Consider the following 15,764-nt stretch of genomic DNA (forward strand, 5'->3'; position numbering starts at 1 on the left):
CTCATCCTTTCCAATGGCTCATTGTATTCCTTGGCATCGGGTGCCACACTCTACTGAACCAATCCTCTAGCCGCAGAAACGTAGCTAGTTCCCAGCGGTCTGTGAGCCTCTATTCACCATCACTTTAAATACAACCATGCACATTTATCTGATAATTTAGGGTAGATCTCTAACTGTAGACTATCTAACACAAAGGGTATGAATATTTAAAATTTGAATACATATTGGCCAAGTGCCCACCAACAAACAAAGTTTTTATGATATTTTATTGATTTTATCTGCCCTTTCTTCCAGCTCCGATCACACCTTGTCTTGGGTTGTACTTCATTTCTGTCCGTGTTAGTTCTAAGAGATGTTCAGACAACAAATTCATTTCCTCACGGTTCTGCAGGCTACAAGTCCAAGATCAAGGTGTCGGCAGGTTAGTCCCGTCTGAGGCCTCTCTTCTTGGCTTGTAGACAGCTGTCTTCTCCGTGTCTTCACCTGGTCTTCCCTCTGTACGCGAGTTCTGATTTCCTCTTCTTAGAAGGACTCCAGTCACAGTGAATGAAGGCCCATGAACTTCCTCATGGGAACTCACCTCTTTAAAGACTCTGCTTCCAGATACAGTCACGTTCAGAGGCACCAGGAGTTAGGATTTCAGCACACGAACAGGACGGGGGAGCATGCCTCAGCCCACGGCATTATCTGTAATCTAATGATTCTTCTTTGTGTTTCTGAAGTGCCTAGTACAAAAAAAAAGCATTCAGTGATTTCCCGTGAATCAAAGGGATGCACCTGCGCTACACCATAGCTGCCACCCCTGGTCCGGAGGGCTGCCCACGGAACGAAGCAGGCGCTAGTCCAGAGCCCTCAGTTCAAATGCCCATGCTGCCAAGCAATAGCTCTGTGACTTTCAAGCCCGTGGCCTAACCTCTCTGAGCCTGTTTTATCATCTGCAGTAGCAATAGCAACATTCGTTCACTCTGAAGAATGATTACGGAGGCCAAATGAAAAATCCAGGGGGCGGTGCTTAGCAGAGAGCACAGTGCGGTTCAAAGACCAGCGGCAGTTAATACCTGGCCTCTTCCTGCCTCTGCCCCCCATCACCATGCACATACAACCCCAGCCCCCCGTCTTGACTTCGTCGGGTCCCTTCCCCAAGAACAGGCCTGCGCAGTCTCCGAAGGCAGTCACGGCTCCCCCTCCCCACCCCCCCAGGGTCAGGGTTTGGGAAACTCTAGGCACTTCATGCTTCTAGGAACATTAACCATGACTTGGTGACACTGTCCCAGAAGGAACCAGTTGGCTTTGGGAGAGCGGACGATGACTTCATTGGGAAGGCCGTTAATCATAATTATGAAATAATGAAACAGCTGTCAGTTTGCCCATGCCTAGTAACACCTAGTTAATAAGAGGGCCTTTTCATCCCTCACAGTGGACATGGGTGGCAGAGGATGCTGTTTCCAGGAGAACGTGACATGTCTTGGACGCCGAAACGCCTGGGCCGGTGGAAGTCGCTCGGCTCTTGGCTGGATGCCTCAGCGGCACTCTGTGAGCCGCGCAGTAACCTCTCCGCAACGCACTGCTGCCCCTGTCTCATCGCTTAATTAGTCCACTTCTAATTGACATGGCTATGCACGACCGTGGCTGCTTCCCCGCTGTGGGAGCCCATGGAAACATATTTGGCTTTTTTAACAGGACTCTCGAAACAATGGCAGGAACATGAACTTCTAAATGACATCATACTTGGTGGAGAAATGATGAGTTCCATGACTTTGGCCAAATATATCCTCACATCCCATAAAAATGTCCAGGTCCACTGAAAAGTATTATTATACGTCGAAGGATTTATATTGCTTGAGGGGGTGGTAATGGAGAGAGATGGGAACTAATTGGAGAGTGAGGGGGCTAATATTCGCCTTTTGTGCCCTCCCCTAGTGGCTGTCCTTCTAATTCCTTCTTCCTAATTGTATCATTAGAATCACCAAAGGCCTCTGGTAGGCACCTAACCAAAGAAGCGGGCTGTGTGAAGCGCTGTCCTGAAACGGAAGTCATTTCTAGATCACTCAGTGGTAGACGTTTGGGGGAGACAGTTCCAAAACTAGCTTCCCGGCCTTCTCATCCCGAGCTGGAAGTTCTTGGACACGTTCCCTAAACTTCCCTGCACCCAGTTCTGTCAGCCACTTTTTAAAAATCACATGCAATAGCACGTTAGGTTCAAAGTCTTTGCGAATTACGAATAATCACAATCATCTTTAGAAAATCCGTTAAACCACTGTAGTCGCTATAAATCAATCACCAGGAATCCTCAGGCACATTCAACAAAAGGCGAGTCTAGATCAAGCGTTGACAACTATGGCCCCGGGGCCAAATCCAGCCCGGCTCCTGTTTTTTGTAAATAAAGTTTTATTGAAACATAGACGTGCTCCTTCATTTATGTATTGCCTGTGGCTGCTTTTATACTGGAACAGCAGAACCGAGAGGTTGCAACACGGGCCATGTGGCCCACAAAGCCTGAACTGTTTTACTCTCCGGGCTTTTACAGAAGCTGGCTGACTCCTGGTCCGGGTGCAGAAGCCTGTCCATTCTGTCTCCTCTGCCTTCAAGATGACGAGCAAATCCCTCTCAGTAAATGGGGAGACGTGGAGAATTCTAACATGCACCACTTGCCTATAGGGTTACAATGTGAAATCTCTACAGCTTTCATTTGGGTTGATGGAAGGGTTCATTGCCAAGAGAATTAGAAAGAAGTCTTGGTGTACAAGATTCTAAAATCATCTCTAACTGTACTTGGCATCTGATTTCTCTAAACCCAGGGTCCTTTTTCCCAAATGAGAGGGGTGAGGGCTGAGGGATATCAGCCCAGAGGCAAGGCGCTGGGGAGCGTTCTAGGGCTAGGCCCTTGCCCCTAGGAGCTGGCAGGGCGAGAGGCCGGGAAGAATTCTCTGGGAACGAGCAAACCAGGGCTTCTCGAGCCGCTGGGCTCACCGGAGCCTCCAACACACCGGCTCTGGCCTCCAGGTCTGCATCCCGCCATCAGCCCCCGATCTCAGCCCCACCACCTCGCCATCTGCCCTACCCAGTGCCTGCTCAGAGCCCGAGCGGGTTGCAGCCCCCCTTCCTGCGGAGGTTTGCAGACACTCTACCGACGATATTCATCAGGCTGATTCGGCCTGACCCCCTTTTGTAAACTCATGTTGATAGCCTCAGAACTATCAGTGCCTGTCGCAACGTTGATGGTCCCTAAGTGAGACTCGGGGACAGAGAGAAGAGCGTGTCTGGTGTGAGAACCCGGAGCCCCTCCAGACCCGATCTCCTGGTGCCATCTCAGGCTTCTGAAAGGACGTGGTTTCCCAGATATTTCCTCGTGGCCGTGGCCTCTTTTTGGGGTCTTCCCACCCCCAGCTTTATTGAGGTATGATTGACATAAAGTGTATCTTTTTAGGTTATACAATGTGATTTTTAAAGGGGTACAATGGGGTGATTTAATATACATTTACATTGCTAAATGATTACCACAGTCAAGTTCAATAACACATGTATCGCCCCACATAGTTGTGTGTGTGTGTGCATGTGTGCATGGTGAGGAGGCAGAAGACCTATTCTCTTAGCAAAGTCAAAATCCCCATATTTCGTCATGTGTAATGCCCACCCACATTTCTGGCACAAACTTTCAGGAAAAAAATCTTCCATTTTAATTTTTTAATTCGATTTTTTATTTACTTATATTTAGAAACAAAGCCAATCATCATAGTCCAAGGTATCATGTTGCATACGGATATTGTTATTGCTCTCTAGAGTTATACTTTTAGTGCCTAAGCATAAATACAAGAATTACAAACATGTATATAGATAGAGAAGTAGTACAGCCCATGTATAATGTGCCTCCTTATTTTTCCCTCAAAAATTTGGGCAAAAAAGTGCACATCACACACAGCAAAACACGGTGTACAGTGCCATGTGATGGATTCATCGCCATGCTCTACTTAGATCCCCAGAATGCACTCACCCTACAACTCTTGCGCGGCCTTCATTCACAAGGCTGCCCCTGCTGATGGGGAAAGGAATAACACTCTGTATTTAGGCAGCACTATTTTCTGCATGCGTTGTCTCCCTAGAAAGGTGTTCCAGAGCAGCTGCAACAAACCTGGACTCTTAATTCCGACTGCCAGGATATAAATCCTGTGTGCTTCTCAGTAGCCAGCGACCTTGTATGAGTGGGACCTTCTCAAGCCTCAGTTCAATCGTAGGCGAATGAGGGACAGTCAGCAGGGGCAGCTCATGGACAGGTGACCTCTGCAGTTGCTTAGTGGGGCTTCACACTTGGTTTACCACTCTGCTGTCACCGTCCTGAAATTCTTAAGTAATTTTGGAACAAAGAGCTTTGTGTTTTCCTGTTGCCCTGGGCCCTGAAAATGTCACAGGTGTCCTGAGTGGGTACTGCTGTTGTGAGGACACTTGGGGTAGACGAATGCATGGGAAGCTCTTGGCACAGTACCTGGCGCACAGCAAGAGCGCAGAAGGTAAGTAACTATTACCAGTTCTGCTTATCTGATCTCACCGCGGCCTTATGAGGCAAACCGAACTGAGTGTATGGTTTAGCCAACAGTTAAGACTTGACTATAAAAATGAAAACTTGGAGGCTCAGAGAGGTGAAATATCTTCTCCATATCATCAAGCTCAGCTTAGTTCAACAAATGTTCGTTCATTCATTCATTCATTCATTCATTCAGAAAATGCTCACTGGGCTCTAACTCTGCACCCATAGGCCTGAGAAGAATGGTGAGCCAGATGAGCCCGTGTGTGTCCTCACGTAGCTGCTTTTCAAAGCCACGAGGGGATCAAGTTCTGAAAAACCCAGGGTCACTCCCCTCCAAGATCAGCAGACCCAGCTTATGTGCATGCCTTCCTGGCCACAGCTGAAGCCAGCACACCCTATAAACACGTCCGGTCGCACTGCAAGGCCTTTGGGGACTTTTCTAGTCCGAGTCTTAGAGGACAAGAACCATTGCCCCTCTGGCCCCAGAATTAACATCCAAAATGATCTGTCATTCCCAGGCTCCTCCTCTTCTGGCAGGGCACCCCAGGGGTGGTCTACTGGTGGTTAAGTTCAAGTTCCTGCCTCCAGGGAGGAAGCCCGGGCAGGAACCCTGCTCTGCCCAGCCTCGTGCTCTGGGCTGTCGCTTATTTGAGAGGAAGATGACCCAACAGGCACCTAGGACCCTGCCAGCTGCTTGTCAGTCATAGCAGAGCCAGAGCAAGAACTGGGGTCCCCCCTATAGTCTGTCTGGTCCCCACACTGAATCAGTTCCCTCCCTATGCCCTCTGCAGTTGTTCTCAGCACTCACCGTTAGCCAATTAGTCAATAAATCAAGGCCAAGAACTCCCAGCCTTGCTTCTGCCTCACCCTCATTACAGGGCCTTTCCATCTACTCATGAAAGAAGATATACTGTGAAATCAGCATTTTCCAAACTTAGAATCATCCAGGTTATTTTCCATATTCATTCCACCTATCTTATACTGTACTTAGTGTTTTTCTTCACGTTACCTTTTTAAAAATTAAATAAGCTCATTCAAAAGAGATTTTATATCTTCAACATTCATCAGCAGGCCCATTTGCCTTAAATAAAAAGTGACTACCTAGATAAAAAATATAAAAAAGACCACCAGATTCGATTGTGCAGACACCACCTACAGCTATCTCCTGGACCACACACCACGAGGGGCATGCAGAGCCCACGTGGAGACACTCAGGGTTGAAATAGTTCCTAGCACCACATCGAGAGCAGACAACGCTTGAATGTACGACTCATTTGTGGGTATTTGTATCGCTATAGGGGCTCTTGGAGACATAGGCTTAGCCCATAGAAATAACTTGGGAATTCTAGGCAGCTGAGAGCAGAGGAGATATTTTTGCTTAGAGCAGGGATTTCCAGCAGGGCTGGAAGCTCACCGCACAGGCAGCCACCTTCCTCCTCTCTGAGTGACACAGGCCCTGGTCACTCAAGAGAGGGGTCCGACCTCCCTAGAAAATGGAGGAAGAAAGGTGACCTGCTTTTCCAAGGAGTTCCATTTGCTTTGTGCTTCGTTCCTCCCCCGAGTGAAACCAGATAAGGCGCCGCTGCCAGGTTCCCCTGTCATTCCAAACGACTGGTGGAGTGTGAGCTGTGGAACTAATCATCTAACAGGTGTCTACTGAACAGGCGCTCGGGCACGGATCTGCTGATTGCTGGGGCCGGCCCGCGACACACCGAGAAGACAGTGCTGTGCGTCAGCCGCGCCCTCCTTGTCCGTCCCGAGTTCCCCCTCGGAGGCAGGGTCCGCCTCAGCTTCTCAGGGCTCCAATTCTTCACAGGGCAGGGGCTGAGTCTTCCACCCCTCTCTCCCCATCGAAATCTCACTGCCTGCATCCGTTTCCCACACGACCTACCTGCGCCAGGTAACGCAGAGAACATGCATGCCCCTGACGGGCTCTGGGACTTCCCATCGCTCAGTACCAGGTCGGCACGCAAAGCTTTCTCACCCGCTGCCCCGTGATGAGTCACTTCCCTGGGTGACTGACAGCGGGAACAGTCGTTTCCCTTCCAACAAAAACACTACTGCCACCCACCAGGGGTCATCTTGTTACCAGGGTCTCAAAGACCCCCGAAGAGTCTGCCGTCGGCACATTAGACGGTGCCCAGCCTGTCCATGACTAGTTGGTTATGCAGGCACAGAGGCCCTTCCGGACACTGCGGATCCCTACGGCTGAAATAAGAGGAACTCGGGAATGAGTTCCAGGCTTGCTGGAAGCCCAGGGAGAGGAGCGGAAGGACCTGACACTGGTCCAAATCACATTTCTCTTCACATTCAAATTACAGTGACTCAGAGTCCCCCTGTGCTTGGACCACCCTAAGTCTAGCCTTTCCTGGGAATTTCTCTGCAAATGTGAGGAGGGATCCCCAGGTGGCTTTCCCAAGTGTGAGCCAGCCTCCTCAGTGTTACCTGCCACCTTCCATCTGAGACCGAATCAAGTGTAACCTCCTCTTCTGCTCTTGGTTGCCTGGAAGCACTGCTCCCTGCCATGGCCAAGGCATCCCTACAGTGGAACCCGCACAGCTCGCAAAGCCCAAAGCAAAGCCCGCGGGAGGTGGCCTCCTATCTCCAAGCCCTGCCTGTGCCCAGTCGTGGCTAGAGGGCAGGTCTCTGCGGATGGACTCAGACCTCAGTGGTTCGTCAAGTATGAGAAAGGACAGTCACAGTCAAGGAAGCCCTGAAACAAAACTGACAAAAACTTCCAGACAGCTCATGGGGAGAAAGAGATGAGCTAGACGTTAGACACAGGCTGAGGCGTTTTTACATTTTGCAAATGGAGGCTGTTGCTCCAACAAAGACAGCATGAGCGGTGGCTGGTGTGTCCGTCTGGGTGGGGGCAGGCTCAGGTTTCAGACCTTTTCTCCTGCGAGCCCAACAGGCCACTGTTGGGACATACGGACCCACCGAGATGAGGGAGTTCAGTTTGCACCAGCTGGTCGACCACAGCGTGCGCTTCCCGCTACCACGAGTCGTTAATGGGGCTGATGAGCTGAAATGTGCGAGGCCACGTTGCCTCTGTCTTCCCTGAAGTGTCAGTGCATACGGGGCAAAGCCTCCCACAATGGACAGCCAGCCAGGAAGTAAATGTCCCCCAGCCCCCAATGTCTATCCCGAACAAAGGAGAACATGGACGAAACAAGAGACTCTTAAAGAGCAATTCAGGATGCCTTGAATTCTTAACAAAACCTCCAAACAAGATTCTCCTAGGAGAGGATAGAAAGAGGCAACTGAAATGAAGCCTTTTGGAAATGAAAAAGAAGTGGCACATTTGACAAGGGTCAGCTGGCTAGGCTCCTGTGATGACAGCATTCAGGGAGTATTAATATGTACCAAGAGCTGTAAATGGTTGCAAAAATGTGCATGGATTCCTTGACATAATGTACTAGCTCACACCATCTGCCACTTTCAGCAGTCTCGGGCTGCATGCTTGAAATCCTTTTTAATCACTTTCACTTAACAAGAAGTTGAGCTCCAAGCTAAATTGTGGAAAGCTGCCGCTGGAGTGGTGCCTGGGGGTTGTTGCTTTGGTGACCTTCAGGGGTATCTAGGATGGGCAGAGCCTACTAGAGAACGCCAAGAATTTCAAAGCCTCGGGTGCTAGTCCACACTGGGTACTAAACTGACATGCCCGTATGCTAATGTTGGCCATACCCAGCAGGCAGGGTGGTAGAATCCCCACATACAAACATGTGGTTTCCACAAAGACAAATGAATGTGCCCAGGGGGCAAGAAAGAATTTTTAATATAATATAGTCCTGACACATAAACCAACTGCTCTTTTTTAAGAAACTCAATAGCCAGTCAACTCGGGAAGCCCTGACTGCAATACCCCAGGAGAATACGGCAGTGCTGGACTTAAGGGTCTGATGCCGTATACCCCAAACCACGTTTGAGATATTTCCTAGTGAGTGGAAGATACTGAACGAACTTGTTTCTGATCATGCCTCAAATGTACCTTGTGATGGCTAATTTTATGTCCCAATTGGACTGGGTCACCGGGTGCCCGATATTCAGTCAAACATTGTTCTGAGTGTGTCTGTAGGGTGTTTGGGGATGAGATGAACATTTGAATCTAGACTGAGTGAAGAATATTACCCACCCTGATGTGGGTGGGCCTCCCCCCCATCAGTTGAAAGCCTAAATAGAACAAAGAGGCTGAGTAAAAGGGAACCCCTCCTGCCCCAGAGCTTAAGCAAAGACATGGATCCTTTTCTGCCCTCAAACTTGAACTGAAACATTAGTTCTTCTTGGGTCTCGAGCCTGCTGGCTTTTAGACTGGAACAGACACCATTCCGGCATCGGAATTGCCGGTTCTCAGGCCTTTGGACTCAGACTGGGACTTCCCCTGTGGCCTGTGGCTGTCCTGACTATTGATTTGGGGGACTTCACAGCTTCCATAATCACGTGAGCCAATCTTTGTAATAAATCTTCTTACACACACCCACAGCCTATTGATCAGTTTCTCTGGAAAAGTCTGAGACGATAGTCCCCAACCTTTTTGGACCAGGGATCGGTTTTGTGGGAGATGGCAGGGAGAGGGGAGGTGGGCAGCGGGGAGCTCAGGTGAGCCTTGCTGTCTCAACTGCTGTCTTTGGATGGGGGCCAGGGGGTGGGGGCAGGGGGTGGGGACAGGTGGTAGAGCTCAAGCAAGCTTTGCTCCCAGGTTCCTAACAGGCCACAGACCAGTACCGAGACCGGTCCATGGCCCTGGATTTGGGGACCCCTGGTCTAAGACCTGCATCTGTGGCCAGAACATTTTCTGTGGTTTGTGCATCAAACCAGGTCTCAAACTGACTACATCAGAAGAGGCTAGAGTATGATCTGGTAACAAGCAATTCCATATGCTTGGGGACTTGCAACAACAGTGGCCGTAACTCACAATACATGCCCATCGCAGTTCAGTGGGGAACTCACATCACCGCGGTCACTCAGAGCATGCAGCACACCCCCTGTTCTTCCCTGTGACCCCCACCCCCGCATCTTGCTGGTCACTGTGCTGGGGGAAAAGGAAGCCCTGGACAGTCTTATACCAAGAACGCAACATTCCAGTCTAGAAAAGACAAACAGTACTTTCACTTACAACTCATTGACCTGGGCTGTGCACAGTCCCACCCAACTACCGGGGGAACAGGAAGTACAGTCCTCCTACACGCCCGGAAGGCAGAGAGTATTTGGTAAGCATTTGGAAGTATTTGGTAAGGATTGCTAAGGACTTCTATATTCATTTAAGCCATGACTCTCGCTTCCTCTGCTATCTTGTGTACTTGTCTGAAAAATTGCAAAACACTATTTGACTAGATCCTGTAAATTCATTGCTAGAATAAGCGAAAAAAAAACCCAAAAACTAAAAAACCCAACCATTGGACTGATTGCTTGTCCAGCTACTAGATTTTCATTAAAATTAGTAAACAAACAGAAAGATGTGTACAACCCTCAGGGTAAAGGCCTGAGATTTTTCTGGAATGCTCTGGTTTGTCCACGAGGTAATCAAAAAGCATTAGTGTTCCAAATAAAACGTTCCTTGCAGAGGTCTTTTAATCCTCTGCCCTAATTTGTGGGCAGTGTGCTTTTCAGAATTCTTATCTTAGAGTCTCCAGTCTTGACTTTCACTCTCGTACATTTCCCCAACTTCTCTATCTTCCTTCCATTCCAAGAATTGATGTTTTATTCAAGGTGGAATGCAACATTTACCTCAAGAGCATTATTACATAAATCACAGAGCAAGGCAGTGTAGACAGCAGCTCAAAAATCAGTGAGAATGCCGCCTTCATTTTGTGGAAGAGAAAACTGAGGCCAGAGAAGTTTTTTTAAGGTCATAATAGTCAAGACTCCTATTAGCCCAATTCACTTTTTACCAAACCATGTGTTACCATGGAAACCGCCAGAAAAGGGATTTATTTTGCCCAAGAAGCACAGAAAACATTCTACAAAAGGGCTAGTACTATAAAATACAGGGAAATAAAAGAAGGTAAAAAATGAGAATTGGTAATGTTTAAGAGAAAATTTGGGGATGCTTTTCTACATTCAAGATCTCTAAAAATCCTATTTCACAAAGCTTATGATTGACCCTCTCTATTCACCCCTCTTCACTCTCTCTTTGCTGACCCACAAAAAGAAATGAGCTAGTACACCTGAAACTAATATAATATTGTATACCAACTATACTAAAATTTTTTTCATTCTTACTAGAGGACATTTTTTTCATTGCTTTTTAGAGAAAGAGGAAGGGAGAGAAGAAGGGAGGAAGAGAAACATCGATGGGAGAGAGAAGCATCCTGTGTGCACCTAGACCAAAGAATGCACACACCCAGACCTGGGACCACAGCGGCAACCTGGATATGTGCCCCAACTGGGAATTGAACCCGCAACCCTTTGGCTACAGGTCAATGCTCCAACTGAGCAACACCGGCCAGAGCTATACTTAAATTTATAAAATTAATTCATATTCAAAAACATGAGCTACTCAGCAACAATGTAACAAAAACAGGATGTGAACCCATTTCACTGAGTATCCAAGCACACGTGGCTCGTCAAAGGAAATCACCACTGACTCCCTCTTTCTGAAGGTACATGGAAAACACAGGGTCCCCATAGCATCCAGCTCAGGCTTACTATTGACTTTTCCCCTACGAACAGTATTTTCCCAGAGAGTCACATTCTTATTTATATTCATAAAGACTAGTGCAGAAATCAGAAGATAAATAATGTCTCTGGCCTTAGCCACCCACCTCTTCATAAGCACAAATTGCATTCTAACCTCTCTCCTAGCTCTTTGATATTTGATGTATATTTAAAGTAAATATCAGTCCTATAGAACAACTGCACAATCTTGGCAGAGGGTTAGAGTCGTGCAAATAATAGCGCTCGATTAGGGGCTGGGAATAAAGGCAGGGTTAACTCTAGGTCTTCATTTCCAAGGCTAGATCTGTAACTTGTCACTCTAATTGCACCAGTCCTCTGTCCTCTCCAGGTTTCCTGATGACACATACATGTGTTGTGGCTTTTGATGGAAGGGACAGAGTATTTTAGGGATGCAACAAAATGGTTCTTGTCAATTACAGCAGCTATTAAGACTAATTGTGCTTCAGAATTCTCACTAACAACAGCACGAGACACTCTAATATACCACAGTTCACAGAGATGATGAAGCCCGAGGTGTTACTAACACCAGTCAAATAACCAGCCTGGCTGTGATGCGAACTGGCCCAGATTTAGAATTTTAAGTACCACGCAGAAAAGAAATTAACATTCTTCAGTCTCCCATTGTATTGGGAGGCTGAGGAGCCGGCCCAGCCTGCAGAGCTGTGCTTGGAAGCACAAAAAGCCCCCCAAAAGGTCAATCTCACTCTCCAAACTTCTTGAGAAAGGGAAGGGTCTTCCAAGTGTTATCCATCTGGGTGGACGTACGCAGCTGGGTTGGACCCAGCCGGGGAGGCTCAGCCTGGGAATGTCCACCTTCACAGACGAACACCAAATAGAGAGCGGGGGGGACTTCTCATCTAGAAGACAAATCTGAGCCCAGACACCAAGAAAAAAGAAGGGAAAGTACCTCTCCTCCTGTTGAGAGAGTGAAGAGCTTGCACTTGTAAACAAGTGCTTACTGTTCACACTTGTGACAGTACACACACACACACACCCTTTTCTTGGCTCTACGGAGTGGCATGCCCCAACTTTACAGGACTTCCTCTCCTTTCCATGGGTGGAGGACACATTCAGAGGACCAAGAGGCCATTCTGGGGCATTCGAGTCGATTCTGGGGCCAAATAACTTTGGGAAACACTGGGATACACACAATCAAACAGACTTTTTTTTTTTTTTTTAGTGCAGGGTATCTCAGAGCCTTGAATATGTATCATACATTATGCATACCCAAGAAGGGATTATACCATATCTCCTTCATTCCAAAATGTATATTTCCCCTGCATTTTGACATTTTCAAAATCAGAATGCAACAGACAATTGTCATCAGCCAGAAAACAGCTGTGGCTGAACATATGCATGACAATTTGCAGAGTGGGTGACAGTGGCTTGGAAGAAAATCCCCAGGACACGCGTGGACCCTGCCTTTCTAAAATGTGGCATCGCCCAGACTCCTGATGGCACAGAAGACACCTTGTGGAAAAACACAAACATCAATGACTCTAAGTAAAAAAGAAAAAGAAAAAATCCAGAAGAGTCACACTCAACATGAACCTTGAAAGAACCTAAGCAATTTAATTTGCTTAAATTTTCTTCTTTAGACCAACATGAGTGATTACAATAAAAATCCATATCTAAATAAATATTACACAGCTCTTTCAGTAAGTGTAAAATAAAAATTTCAAGGGCCAAGAAAGAGTTGTTTCACACTTTAGTTGACAAATATTTGTCTCTTTTTATTGAACACAGGCTAATGGTATGTGTTTACTTGATGGCACTTTCAAGTCTATGCAATACGATAGGATGTGAGGTCTCCCAGATGCCTTGGAACAGGGAGACCCTTGCCTTCTCATCATTGTATGAGATTCATGTTTTCTGGGGCATGCTTGGAAAGAGCTGCACTCAATCACGAAATACTGAAAGGTGGGGGTTATAAGGGGCTTCAGAAGACCCCAATCCCTCAATTTTAATATAGGAAGGCTGAGGAACTGAAGGGGAGGTGTCTTGCCCCAGTTTACACATCACAGAAACGACAGATGTAGAGTAAGAGCCCGCTGTCCTGACCCCTGATACGAGATTTTTTTTTTTAATATTTTATTTATTTATTTTTAGGGAGGGAGGGAGAAAGAGAGAGAGAGAGAAACATCAATGTGTGGTTGCTGGGGGTTATGGCCTGCAACCCAGGTATGTACCCTGGCTGGGAATCAAACCTGGGACACTTTGGTTCCCAGCCCGAGCTCAATCCACTGAGCTACGCCAGCCAGGCTGATACGAGATTTTTAAGCCCCACATGGATTGAATCTCCCTAGAGCATACCAAGCTGATTGTTTCCAACCCAACCAGAATCCACCAATGGATATTTTGCTCCTTGGTATCTTGGCATATTCAAACCTTGTTTATGATTTGTTTATCAATCATCAATTAAAAAAATTTAATGGTTGACAAAGAAAAAAATGTCAGCCAGAGATCTATCGGCCCACACAGTCAGGATGCTCAACGAACCGGAAGCAGAATAAACTTAAAGAAAACTACACTGAGATATCACAATCAACCTGCTGAGAGCCAATGCTTAAAAAAAAAAAAAAAAAAGAAAGAAATCTGAAAGCCAGAGAAAACAAATGTAGATAAACTATAACTTTAAAAATAGGAAAAAAGATAGCATGCAAACACTAATCCAAGAAAAGCTAGAGTGACTTTATTAATAGAAGACAAAGAAGACTTCATAACAAGAATACTACCTGGAACCTTCTAATGATATTTCTAATAGTATCACAGAGATTAGAATAGCTAATGATAGCAAGGTAATTCATCAAGGAGATCTAACAATCCTAACAATATATGCCCAATAACAGAGTGTCAAAATATATGAAGCAAAAACAGAGAACTGAAAAACAGGAGAAGAAAAACCTACCGTTATCTTTGGAGATTTCTGCAATCCTCCCCCAGTAACTGACAGAGTATGTAGCGGAAAAAACCTGTAAAAAGTCCAATGCGATGCACGCACACCGCTCCGTGGAGAAGCCCGATCCGAATGTGGGCTCCACCACGTAAGGCGCTCCTGGCATAGAAGCCTGAGGTCCTGCTCAATGCAGGGTCCCATCCAGTGAAATGTGTGTCACGTGAGTCCTGTCTGACAACAAGAAGTAGACAATTCATGAGCCATTAACCAGGGGCTCCCCACTCTTCCTACAGCATCTGCGAAGCTATAAGAATCTTTTACAGGGAGCTTGTAATGGAACCCCACCAGGACACAAGGGTATACAACGTTTTTACTCTCTTTCCTGTATCATGTCTCTCTGGAGAAAGCTACGCGTATGCCAGGTGATTCTCCACACATATATGGAAACCGTCATGGCCCGCAGTGACTCGTGCCTCTGTGTCTATGACCACGTGCAGCTGCCTCCCACAATGCGACTTCCTTTGGTCATGTGACTTCCTTTGGCCAATGGGACTTCAGCAAACACGCCAATGCAGTGGCTTAAAAAGCACTTGTGAATTGGGGTTTACTCTCTCTCTGGTTGATTTTGGAAGCCAGCCACCCCCATAAAGAAGCCTAGGCTAGCCTCCTGGAGCCGGGTGGCCCTGCTGACAGGCAAACACCGACCATCAGACACGTGAGTTGAGCCATCTTAGGCCGCCAGCTCCAGTCAAGCAACCAGAAGTGACCCGAGGTGAGACCAGCAGAAGCCCAGCCCCAGCTGCTGACCCCCAGGACTGTGTGCAATAAGACGGCTGTTTTAAGTCTGGGAGTGGTTTACTAGGCAGCAAGCGATAAATGGCTATGTCCCAAGCAACAGCCAGCTCTGCATCAAGAAACACAGGAGTAGTAACCACTCCTCTGGTTACTCAAAGAACAGACAGAAAATGTCTCATTAGCATTGCCTAGGAACTCAGGCTTAACCTCCCCTGACACAGTCCCTCTCTCAGCCCAGCAAATCAATGTTAATAAAACACACGTGCTAGAAATCCCCTGACGCCCTTCTAGGCGGAACTTTTGGGTTAGGGAAAGAAAAACTTAATTTGAAGCTTTAATAACCTCCCAATTAGGTTGTTTCTGTTAGCATTAATATTTAATCATGACATTACTGTGACTATTTTAGAATTGAACTGAAATTAAGTAAAAGTGTTTGATCATAAATAATTTCATTATTAAAGATAATCTTTGTTATATATGTTCCTGTGCCTATTTTTTATTAAGTTTACTTTTCATGTTGACATTTTTAAGAGCATACTTGCATGTTTTCGTTCTTAGTAATATTGTTACCATATATTAATTATGGCACCACGCCAGGAGCCCTGGTAATAAAATGCGTCAGCTTTTCTACTTGAAGAGCCAGCAATAGGCTCTCTCCTTTACAGCTAACAGACGATCAGCTTCGAACTCTACACTTATTCGCTAGATTACTGTCTTCTTAATTTGAGCAGACACCATTGGTCTTGATTTATGGAAAAATCAGTGTAAACGAGAGTGGGAAGGATGGTTATCTTCGCCCTTTTCTCAAGAGTTTCTTGGAAACCACATGCACCCCCAAAGGAATGGTGATATGATAGACAGAATAATGGTCCC

At 46.7% G+C, this 15,764-nt stretch overlaps 1 long non-coding RNA gene across 2 annotated transcripts in view; it reads right to left on the minus strand.

Moving 5' to 3' along the window:
- Nucleotides 1-574: 574 nt before the first annotated feature.
- The window catches only part of LOC118497474, a 31,968-nt gene continuing 16,778 nt past the window's right edge, over nucleotides 575-15,764 (minus strand). For both annotated transcript variants that reach the window (XR_004899997.1, XR_004899996.1), the window contains one exon: nucleotides 575-725. This is a non-coding gene — a long non-coding RNA (uncharacterized LOC118497474). The remainder of the gene's footprint in view (nucleotides 726-15,764) is intronic.

The sequence above is a fragment of the Phyllostomus discolor genome, chromosome 12 (assembly GCF_004126475.2).
Source record: "Phyllostomus discolor isolate MPI-MPIP mPhyDis1 chromosome 12, mPhyDis1.pri.v3, whole genome shotgun sequence".
NCBI lineage: Eukaryota > Metazoa > Chordata > Mammalia > Chiroptera > Phyllostomidae > Phyllostomus > Phyllostomus discolor.